Source organism: Schistocerca gregaria, chromosome X, assembly GCF_023897955.1.
Source record: "Schistocerca gregaria isolate iqSchGreg1 chromosome X, iqSchGreg1.2, whole genome shotgun sequence".
In the NCBI taxonomy this organism is placed as follows: domain Eukaryota; kingdom Metazoa; phylum Arthropoda; class Insecta; order Orthoptera; family Acrididae; genus Schistocerca; species Schistocerca gregaria.
The window spans coordinates 635643690-635655777 of record NC_064931.1 but is presented as its reverse complement, the minus strand read 5'-3'; the positions used below and the strand labels follow the sequence as shown (position 1 = coordinate 635655777).

The following is a 12088-nucleotide window of genomic DNA, read 5'->3' as shown; positions in this document are numbered from 1 at the left end:
TTGCAACTATTTTCTATATGGAAGTTTTCGGCAAAAGTCGTCAACAATGTTGAAAGCTTCTTCGTATAGTTTGTTTCGACGGAGAATATGGTGCATTCTGACGATGGAGGATAAAGTACGTGTGTTGTAGAATTTCTGTCGCTGCTTTTGCAAAGTATGGTCCCCTTTTCAGAGGACATATCTTATGATCAGTTGGAATGAAACAAATATCCGGAGTGATCGCTTGTTGAAGAAGTTGTAGCAAAGTAGATCGATGGGACGTTGCGTAACTGTAAGATCGTGGTTTGCGTGACTGCAGTTAGTCGGCCGAGCGCAACTTAACATTACTCTTAAGCCTTTAATCTCTCAATGTGCTTTAAACATGGCCTACAGAGAACTGTTCCAAGAACTTATCTATTAATTACTCTAATCTGTTAATTAATTAATACTAAGGATGTTACCAGAACACGCTGTGTGATTATAATAATAATAATAATAATAATAATCACTTTGCTAGTTTTGTCCTACAGTCCTACATTCCAGCAACGCCTTAAACCTTCCTACGTTGACGTACGCAGCAGCAGTGCGCCATACTTGCATTGTAAGGAGACTAATTCGAGTTCTAACCTGGCCATCGTGCTTAAAGTATTTTGTAGATTCCCAGGGCCACTCCGGAAATATAGCCGGTTACTTCTTTAAGGAAAAGCAGAACCTACTGCCATATTCATCGTAGTCATTTTATCGAGAGTTGCCACGCTGCCGACAGAACGTTAAATCTTCATGTAAATGATTATCGGTAAACATTCGTACAAGAGCTGTCTTTTAGGGACACTGAGTACCGTTTTGGTGTTTGGTGCATACCATATTCAGTGAAGGATGAAAGTACTATCATATTTCAGTGTCTCAATTTCTTAAGAAATAGACTGGCATACACAATAATCATTGCAGCCAAGAAAATAGAATTACTTCTGTATAAATTTTGTGTACAACTAATATACTTGGAAACAACTTCCTAAGAACTGTCATATTTGTAAATGTCATCGCTTTTACACAACTAGTATCTGCCAATAATGTCATCACACCTGTCATAGACATAATATAGCACGAAAACGTAATCTGTCGATGAAAATGGCGCAGGTCGATGATGTAAAAATCAATTGTAACTTTCTGCTATTGTAACTTTGTGTGCAAAGTCGGATAAACGGCATACATTGTGCTACGATTTCCAGAGCAATACTAATAACGAAGATGATGATGAGAGGAATCAGAGCACATACTTGGTCTCTTATTTCCTTTTTCTCTTTGTAGTGTAAATCTAAATGCATGTGAAAACAGCCGCAACCGAGAAAAGACAATATAAAAAATTTGAAAACGAAGTGATTGGTTGCTGCAAATCCCTCCTCAGAAGTATCAGTTATTTTGGTTTCTTCTTTCGTTACGGAGATAATACCACTACCACTACAGCCATCCGCCCGGGATTAATGGCGATCAGATTTGTGCTCCAACACTCATACCTGCATAGATGAGAGTTCTATCGGTCTACACGTTGCACCGCACTCACTGTTGGAACAATCGCTCTATACAAAATATTTACCATCCCAGGTAGCCCAAAATAAATATATTCTTCCCATGAACGTCAACAATCACAGATTTTGAAACGCTGCTTAATTTTTATTAGTACGGCGAAATACTCATCAACAGGCAGTCATGGCAGTATTAAATCACTTAGCATAAGTGATGATTAGTTTTTTACAACGGTATTGTTGTCATGGTATGTACTAACAAACGCCTGGGCAGCGAAAGGAGTACTACAAGTCTTTGAAAGAATGCTAGTTGATCCATTGGTCATTGTAACTACCAGTATTTAATATGTCCCTTAATGTTTTGACTAGTTTAGACGCTGTTTTTCTGTCGCAGCAACACTCTTCAACCAACATAGTTGATTTTCTTCTGCAGTAACTGTCTGGACTCTTGTGCCTTTCATCAACAACACGCTGTTCTATAAACAGATCATCAGTGTGGTATAGAACTAATGCGGTGCAGAAAAACTAAACTTTGTTCGACCCACTGTCGATATTTCAATGTTGGTCAAAACTAGTAATGCGAAATGTTTTCCCCACCGTAATTCGTCGTATATTTAGTTAGCTGGGAGACAGTGTGGCGAATTTATCCAATATGATCAGCAGTTGCTTATTGTACCATTTGTGTCGGGTGAAATTAGAATATTATTTAGGCGAAAAATCATGCAGCGGTAAGTTATTATGACTATAGTTTAGGTTAAAATGAAGGGAGTGCGGTTTTTAGTATAAATTTACTATCTCTTACATTTTTTTGATGTGAAAATGTCCTTTAAAATCGTAGGGGGGCAGCTGCATCTGTCGAAGCAATTTTCTACCTCAATTACTAGGGTAAAGATAGAAGAAGCACTGTCATCTTGCTGTCAGTTAAAGGAACAAGGCTGAAAGTTTGTTCCCCTATCCCTCCAATATTCGTCGCGACTAGCCGTCGCGTACTTCATAAAACGAATCCAGTGTACGGATTCGACGTGTGCTCAAAAATATGTAAAAATTTCAGAAATTAATTATCCCACGTGAACAAACTAAGTGCTGTTTTTAAGACGATTGTATATGGTGCAGTTCATTTTCAAAGCATATTTCTCAAAAATTCAAAAGAGTAGGCTGCTGCGCAATTGCAGAAGGTCCGAAAACTTAACGATTTTCTTAAAATATCAAGATATTGTAGGGTACAGTACAGCCGTAATTACAAGAAATCGTGTGCTAATACATAGAGCACAAAATTCTAAAGAAAATGACACTAAAATACCGTACCAGCTCAAAAATAGTACTGTTCTGTGAACTTAATTGCTGATGATCAGGAACTACTGAAAAGTAATTCGTGGGAATCTGGTCTCTCAGAAGCATGAAAATGAAAGACGCTATTCCTATTTAATCACTGACGTATTCCTATCATTATGTTAGTGTGTAAAACGTACAGAAAAATAAATGTTTTTTTTTAATGTTTCAATGATGAGAATATTTCATGCAATACTTGAAAACAGTGTGATCTTCGCTCAAAGAAATGTCGAGCAGCATGTCAAAGGCATGCTTGAGTGGATCTGAATTGCAGTAACGTTGTAGTTCCATGCCTCTGTACTAGCAACTAAATGTGGTCGACTGCAAGGTGCTTCTTTCTTTCGGAAGCACGAATAATATATTTGCGGCTATTAAGGGTGTGCGATCCTACAGGGAGATGCCGAAGTTCCACGGTTATAGCCAAGTTTAGGGAATCGCGCAAGGTGCTTCCGACAAAACCTGAAGTTCGCCGCAATGCCTCACACGAACGCGTATAGCTGGGTTTACACGTGTAATAGTGCTAGCGTTTTCTTGATAATTCTAAGTATGAGAACATTGTAAATGAATGAAGAAAAGCACCTCTCTTCCGTGTTAGCTTTATTCCTTCCTGCACCAGTGCTACCTGCATTTATTAAAATGCGATATTTGTCTTGATGCATGCGTCCACAGCGATGCTACATTTGTTATATCTAACGTTATATCCTGCAAGTCTGTTTTTCTTCATCAAAATTAGATCATGCGTCACGATTCACTAATTGCAGCTACGTGGTCGTTTCTGTACGGTATACTCCACATTTTGAACGTTTGACGAGCATGACGCACGATCTTTAAGAAAAACGTCCTTGATCGTACACGCGTGTGGATGACTGTCCATTTGAAAATTAGTAGGTGGTTGTAAATGCCAACGGCCTTGCCGCAGTGATAACGCCGGTTCCCGTCAGATCACCGAAGTTAAGCGCTGTCGGGCTGGACTAGCACTTGGATGGGTGACCATCCGGTCCGCCGAGCGCTGTTGGAAAGAGGGGTGCACTCAGCCCTTGTGAGGCAAATTGAGGAGCTACTTAATTGAGAAGTAACGTCTCCGGTCTCCTAAACTGACGTACGGCCGGGAGAGCGGTGTGGCTTGAGGATGACACGTCGGCCGGTCGGTGCCGTTGAGCCTTCCAAGGCCTGTTCAGACGGAGCTTAGTGTAGTTTAGTTTAGGTGGTTGTAATTGGCTAGTAGTGACGCATAAGAAGTTTTTCTTTGATAAAAACAGCCTTGCAGGAAACTGTCTCATTTAATAATGAAAACTTGCTTGTGATAAAAGCATATTCAGGGTACTGATTCAGTAAGCCAGACCCATCAACTGCTCGCACCAACACGTGTTTACCTTGCCACTCTGGTTAAGTATGTAGTCATCTGGTCTGGTTTAGCTGCTAGACCAATATGAGACAAGTAAGTAACTATCTAGAAACTATAAGAAACCTTCGCCAGAAATTTATCGTGGAAAATGTAGGAGTAAAAGTACTTGCTGTAGAGCCTTACTACTACATAGCGAATATGCAGCAAGGTGGTGAAGATACGCAGTTTGTTAGTTTTATCGCTTTCAGTGTCCTACAGAAAATACATTAACTACAGCTTCCTCTGCTCTCCAGTCACAGCTCCAGGTTGTCTCGTTTCTAACCGCACCGACGCTAATGTTACACAAAAGTGTAATGGAATTCTAGCTTCCCTCTTTTATACAAAAGCGTGTAAGTAAAAGTACCATTTACGTATTCCAGTTCTTGTTTGTATACTTCAGTCAGTTTATAATATTCCGAAAGAAATAAAAGAAGGTATTACGTTGAACTCATCGAGCCTGTTTATTTAGTAGCCTCGATCAAAGCGGATGGCGCTACCGCTTTCTGTACTGTCGCTGTCTAAATGGAAACTTCTAAACGGAAATGTTGAGTGAGAATGCTATGATTGATGGTGAACACCATGAAGTAGGAGGCCAGATGTCTCAACCAAACAACTGGATCGATAAGTAACAGAAATTATTTAACCGCAAATATTGAACCATGAAGGACTCCAGTTCAGAAGAATTTTTTTACGTAGTCATGGTACTTTATGAGATCAAAAATATTTGGCAGAAATAAACTACGTATTTATTGAAGCTTAATAGTCTCTCAAATGAGCGTCTCATTACGTATGAATGCATAGTAGACTTATCGAAAATGTGTACCTCCCTACATACGTAGCAGCTGAATAATAAAGAAATCTGCAAATCATAAATCAATATCAAGCGTGCTTAATGATCATACCAAGAAACGATCATAGTTACAGACTGATACAACTAATCTGCAGCAAGAAATACGATGTGGCTTAAGAGCTTTTTTTTTCTAGTGCTTGTAGAGGGGACTATGTAGATAAAGTTTCCATAAGGAACCCATGCCCGTAGCCGCTTCACATCACTTGCGCCCTGTGATGTACCCGCAGAATAACTGCCTACAGGAAACCCTGCGCCGCACTTGTTGTGCAATGATCGTGGCGTGGGGCGGCATGTGTAGCTCATACCCTCAAGTCCTTACGTACATCTACAGCGACGAGTACCAGATTACTCATTGTTAATTAAACTAGTTAATCAGTTCATTGATCAACATGGCTCGTAAAAGAAAATCAAAACTCTGTCTTATAATATGTAAAGGAGCCCTTTTAATGAAGACACAAATCTAAAACTTGCGAAGTTGTCAACGCTACCATTATAAGAGTACTCAGTTTGTTTGTTAGTAGTGAAATGACGCTACAGGTTGTTCCGATTCTAATGCCCTTCCATTACTACTGGTGCAGTTGACACGCAGCCGTTACTTGTTACATTTTTATCGGTGGCTTATCAGTCCACTTATCTATTTGCAAGACGCGTTGCCCACTCGCACACTATGTCAATAAAAGTATCCGGACACCTGGCTGAAAATGAGTTACAGGTTCGTGGCCCCCTATATGTTGTTGGCCCACCCTTAGCGTTGACGACAGCTTCCACTCTCACAGACATACGTTCAATCAGATGTTGGGTGGTTTCTTTGGGAATGGCAGCCCATTCTTCACGGAGTGTTGCACTCAGGCGAGGTATAGATGTCGGTCGATGAGACATGGCACGAAGTCGGCGTCCGACAACATTTCAAAGGTGTTCTATAGGATTCAGGTCAGGACTCTGTGCATTCTAGTCCATTACAGAGATGTTATTGTCGTGTAACCACTTCGCCACAGGCCGTGCATTATGAACATACGCTCGATCGTGTTGAAAGATGTAATCACCATCCCCGAATTGCTCTTCAACAGTGGGAAACAAGAAGATGCTTAAAACATCGATGTAGGTCTATGCTGTGATAGTGCTACGCACTACAACAAGGGGTGCAAGCCCTCTCCATGAGAAACACACCATAACACAACCGCCTCCGAATTTTACTGTTGGCGCTACACACGCTGGCAGATGACGTTCACCGGGCATTGGCCATGCGCACACCCTGCTCTCAAATTGCCATATTGTGTACCGTGATTCGTCACTATACACAACGTTTTTCCACCGTTCAATCGTCCAATGTTTACGCTCCTCACACCAAGCCAGGGGTCGTTTGTCATTTACCGGAGTGATGTGTGGCTTACGAGCAGCCGCTCGACCGTGAAATCCAAGTTTTCTCACCTCCCGCCTAACTGACATAGTACTTGCAGTGGGTCCTGATGCAGTTTGGAATTCCTGTGTGATGGTCTGGATAGACGGGTGCCTATTACACATTACGACCCTCTTCAACTGTCGGCGGTCTCTGTCAGTCAACAGACGAGGTCGGCCTGTACGCCTTTGTGCTGTACGTGTCCTTTCACGTTTCCACTTCACTGTCACATCGGAAACAGTGGACCTAGGGATGTTTAGTAGTGTGGAAATCTCGCATACAGACGTATGACACAAGTGACACCCAATCATCTAGCCACGTTCGAAGTCCGTGAGTTCTGCGGAGCACCACATTCTGCTCTCTCACGATGTCTAATGACTACTGAGGTAGCTGATATGGAGTACCTTGCAGTAGGTGGCAGCACAATGCACCTAATATGAAAAGCATATGTTTTTGATGGTGTCAGGATTCTTTTAATCACATAGGTATGTATCCATTATTATGACTAGGCAGCTGCACTTCAATATCCTTAAACCTTCCAGCAGCTAAATTTGGTGAAGTCGAACCGAACGAGGTGACATGGTGTTCGAAATATTGAAATCATATTTGGGAAAAGCCAGCGGCTGTGATATGACTTTCAAATGATACAGCGCAGCAATCAGTCGTCCTTTTCTTGCAGGTTTTATTCGGCAAATCTAGATTTCGGCTAGTGCCTAGCCATTATCAATGCATTTCATAGTATCAATGCATGGCCTAGTACGTCAGTCCTCTGTTGTTCGGGCTTCTGTCACAGTTCGTTCAAGGCATTTTTCTCCGACACAAAGAGCAGTTTGCGGCGCAACAGCCTATGTGGACGTGCATTTTCCTGCTAAATAAGTACATCACCTACCTGTAGAAGAAATGGCGGTAGCACGGTGTAACAGCCTGTACAATGTAGGGGCGGTGGTTACTTTACCCTGCAGAAACACCAAATGTGATTGCAAATGATAACTGATTACCCCCCTTACCATGAAGCCTGTGTGTATCGGGCGAATGCACTCCACAATAGGCAGCTCACCAGGTCTACCCGATGCAGGCGTATGTCCATTATATGCATACCTACTATAATCACTGACGGCAGTAGAGTGACATTCCACTCTTCAGTCGAATCTTTCACTACACCGGAGCAGCCATCCTTGGTGGTGTCGTGGTGTGGTGGTAATGGTAGCTCGGCCAGAGGTACCTGTGATTTTAATCCTGCTACAAGCAGGCTCTTCCCAGTGGTCCTTGGTGACGCAGCAGGTGCAATATACCCCAAGATTTCGTCCTTGTATGATGTTCGGTCGGCCACCGCTGCTCGCATAATGTGTCACTCCTTACGTGCGCCTGTACTAAGAGGAGGTCCAGAACCTGGTCTGCGGGTGTGGGGATGTCCCACAGACCACTGAGGAAAGTTCTGACACCACCAATAAACTGTGGCCAACATGTGGAGCACTCCGTCGATACGTCAATCCACGTTCGTGCAGGCCCGCAAAGTAACCTAATTCAAATGGCTGAAGCTGTTCCTTGTTTCTACCACACACTAGAGTCGATTGTGATGTCGCGTTTTAAGTGCCCTATGCAAGTTTAATTCGTATGAACAAAGTGAATGATTATTTTAAATTGTTTATGTGAACAGTAGACCAACAAACGAAGTGAATATTTCCTCACATTAAGTTTTCATTCTCTTCCTCCGCAGGTGACTGCAGCACATTCCAAGGCTGTACGGAACAACTTTATTATCTATGTGTACTTTCATTAAATGATTCTGTATTGTCCCTGTAGCCGGCCGGTGTGGCCGAGCGGTTCTAGGCGCTTCAGTCTGGAACCGCGCGACCGCTACGGTCGCAGGTTCGAATCCTGTCTCGGGCATGGATGTGTGTGATGTCCTTAGGTTAGTTAGGTTTAAGTAGTTTTAAGTTCTGGGGGACTGATGACCTCAGATGTTAAGTCCCATAGTGCTCAGAGCCATTTTATTGTCTCTGTAGGCTGAAGATAAGTTTTATACCTAGAAAAATATTGCCTTTTTAACTATGAACAAATTTTGTGACTGGTAGCGGTCTCTTAAAACCTTTTCGTAGTACCCTGAGTAAGGACTTTGGTGTCGATGATAATTCCGTTACCTGGCCTTAGAAACTCCGAATTCAGCTCGTGATAGCTTTTCGTACTTGTACCGGTATTAGTTATATGTGACTCAAATTCATGTTCCCACAAGATTTCTTCATAATGCTCTAATTGTAAAAGTACCCTGAGTAAGGACTTTGGTGTCGATGATAATTCCGTTACCTGGCCTTAGAAACTCCGAATTCAGCTCGTGATAGCTTTTCGTACTTGTACCGGTATTAGTTATATGTGACTCAAATTCATGTTCCCACACGATTTCTTCATAATGCTCTAATTGTTTTCATATCTTATTGTCTGGTTCAGGCGCTCAACAATTACGCATAGGTGTCTTTAATTTCGTTGAAAATTCTGACATACTGAACATATTCCGTATTCTGTCGGGAAGCAGGATGACACATAAAACCTTAGCGTATTAGGGATATGGTGACGGGGGTAGTTGTTAAAATTACCAGTGAAGTAGAAAAAAATACGTTGGAACACACAATAACAGTAGCCAGCGCACTCCGCTCCTGTGGACTCTTTCCGTGGAAAAGGAAAATCCACCTAATTACCAAGTTAGTGAGTGACAGTAAGCAGCCAGTGGATGGAACAAATGGTGACGGGAATCCCCTGAGAGACGGAGTACTCGTAGCAGTTGGAACGAAGTTAGAGCAAGCACTCAGGCCGTCCCAACAGCTGCGCAACCTAAATATATCCCACCCTGACCGAGCCCGCACCTTCCCCGCTGCCTCCTGGAAATCAAACACGGAGACCCTCCAGCTTAATGCGTGTCGTTGCAACTGAAAATTAAATTAAGTGGAGAACCCAGGTGTCGAAGGAAAAAAAAACAGGCTCGTAAATGATTTAGTTGAAACGAATTTCGAAAAGCAGTCCGTCGATCGACGGCCAAAACTGCTACTAGAAGCGCCCGTTATTGATAAGCAACTAGTGACTTAAGCTGGAGGTGCTTATCATGCAGGTGGCCAAAAAAAAATTTTAACAGTAAAAATTGAAAGCATAAAATTGCGTGCATGATATATTTAGGAACTCCTCATCTGTAACCAAACTGTAATTTCTACGTTTTCATTGATTCTTACACCATTCGACACTGTTTGAAAAAGCGTATTGAATTATCTTCCGTATGTTTCTTGCAAAATTCTTGTCTAATAAAAATAAATGAGATTCTAACCATAGCTTTATGTATGAGCAAATAATTTTGTTTCTGCGACCATGCAAAAACACAGATGCCAGCCCCTAATGTCCGTTACAAGGTTTTAGAACATCCGTTTATTCGAAGATAATCCCATTCGTACACGCAGCAAGTGCCACGATATATGTCAGTGACTTTTTTTTTCCTGTCAGTACGTTGAGTATTCTGAACAGACACGCCGCCATTCAAGAAAATTTTCGTTCCGATTTCGTCTCCTGGTTCCCCAGTTTCTACCGCAAAACCCTTACTAACACGTTTGTAGGATCGCAATGTTACAGATTCCTTTTAAAACTAAGTACATTCAAAGCACTTCTGAAACTGTGATAAATTAAAGTAAAATATTTGTACAGAACTTGTTTATTTGTATGTAAGCGATAAAATGCCAAATAGATATTGCAAAAAACTTTTAAAAACACGAGTTTCGTCCTTAATTGAATTTTAAATATCCAGCAAACAAAAAGTATCTAATGACACTCATTTGCGTCCTCCTATCAGTTAAAGTAAATTTCTATTCCTGCTTTTTTAGACACTGCGTTCGTCTAATATTTCGCGTTAGCATTTAAGCCATTCCGTGTAAGGAATGCCATTTTATTCTACACCAAATTACTTTTTGATTTGAAATTTGATTTTCTAATTACGAATTCGTGTGCTGATGAAGAAATGTTTAGAGTTGTAGTCATCAAACTCGTCTAGGTTTCGATATGTTATGTTTGAGAGACGTTAGTGGGCGTCTGTTTAATTCTCCGAGAGCTGTAAGTGGCTACTATTTCATCTGGTAGTTTAAATAATTACCTCAGCGTTATTTACCTACTAATATTCTCAGAAATTTAATATGTAGGCCGTATTAGTCACACCACATTAGAACAGATTTTCATTACAAGTGAAGTAAGAAGCATAAATTCTATTATAAACTTGTATTCTTTCAAGCGAAAATACGCATACGATGAAAAATTTTCATCAATGCTTAATAGTAATTATTTGAACATTATACAGACCAATATTAATAGAAGGAAAGCTGCGCATCTAACTATTAAGCACTCTATTAAAAGAAACAACCAAACTACGGAGACAATTTGTTATACAAATCCTATACAATAAGTTGGGAACAATTAAGTTACATAGCTCAAAATACTAGTTGTCTTCTTGATAACTATTTTACTTATAAAATATAAATTATGTAATTTTAAGCGATTAGATTCGAAAACTCGTCCCGTAAATTACAGTACACAAATTACGACGCGCCATAATAAATTTCGCCCGTGGAGTCACTGCATAGTGACTTCCCACTTTTCCGAGTACCGAAAACTGATTGCATGTCTCAAAAGTCTCCAACTGTCACTTTTTTGAGTAATGTTTATAACTAAGTTGAGTCGTAAAAATGATTCCAAGAACCTGTTTGCTCACTGCCCCCAACTCTTGTACAGGAAATATGAAACCTAATTCAACAAAATTTTAGTTTTCCTTATATCATCCAGGCAGAGATTCGTCGGAATTCACTGCATATTTATCCGCTCTGTTCGATTCGTAAAATTTGCTGTAGTCCTCCATTGCTTTATTCCTCTCTTTACCGTGCTGGCAACCTACTGTTTAGCCACAATGTCGCTAGTTGAATTCTCTACTTTACCATCTCTGTTTAACACCAAATGATGCTTGATCGCGAATATTCATTGTCGTTGGTATAGAAATGAAAGATAGGTATTGAGAATAAGTAAAGAGTGTTCTTTTCAGATTTCATTTGCTACTCCACTTAATATTAAGCTTCATATCTCTTCGAAATAGTAACACTCAATCGATTCTCTTGTGAAGCGAATTATTATTATTATTATTATTATTATTATTATTATTATTATTATTTCATTCTTATTTTGTATTTCGATGGCTATGATTGTTACGCTTAACATGCATTCGTCCGACTGTGAAAACTAACCGCAGGTGCAGATCATAGTCTCCGTTACAGAGTCTGCTTAACAATCTATTATTATATAAAAATTATGCCGCGTAAGCATCACCAGGAAATGCGGTATGGCATGTCATTCCAAAATAAATCCAGCGGGGAGTTTCTAAATTATAAAAAGATATTAGATGCTATTGTTTCATGAATGTCAAAGATACAATTTCAGCCATTTCTCTTGTCATATCAAATACGTCATTTGGTGCCTTTGTTTGTGTCTCTTTGTTACTGGATTGCGGTTTTTAATGCGTTTTATAAGTTATTCATTGTTCATTGTTTCACAGAGTATAATTTGACGTTCTGTGCTCCGTCCGGTGACGAGTTTTGCTTTAAATGTTCTTGGTA

The 12088-nt window shown here is 40.5% G+C and overlaps 1 protein-coding gene and 1 pseudogene across 1 annotated transcript in view; both read left to right on the top strand.

The window, feature by feature from the left end:
• LOC126299622 (plexin-B) overlaps window positions 1-12088 on the top strand; it is a 1140690-nt gene that overhangs the window by 827292 nt on the left and 301310 nt on the right. The window lies entirely within an intron of this gene.
• On the top strand, window positions 3732-3849 carry LOC126299684 (5S ribosomal RNA; annotated as a pseudogene).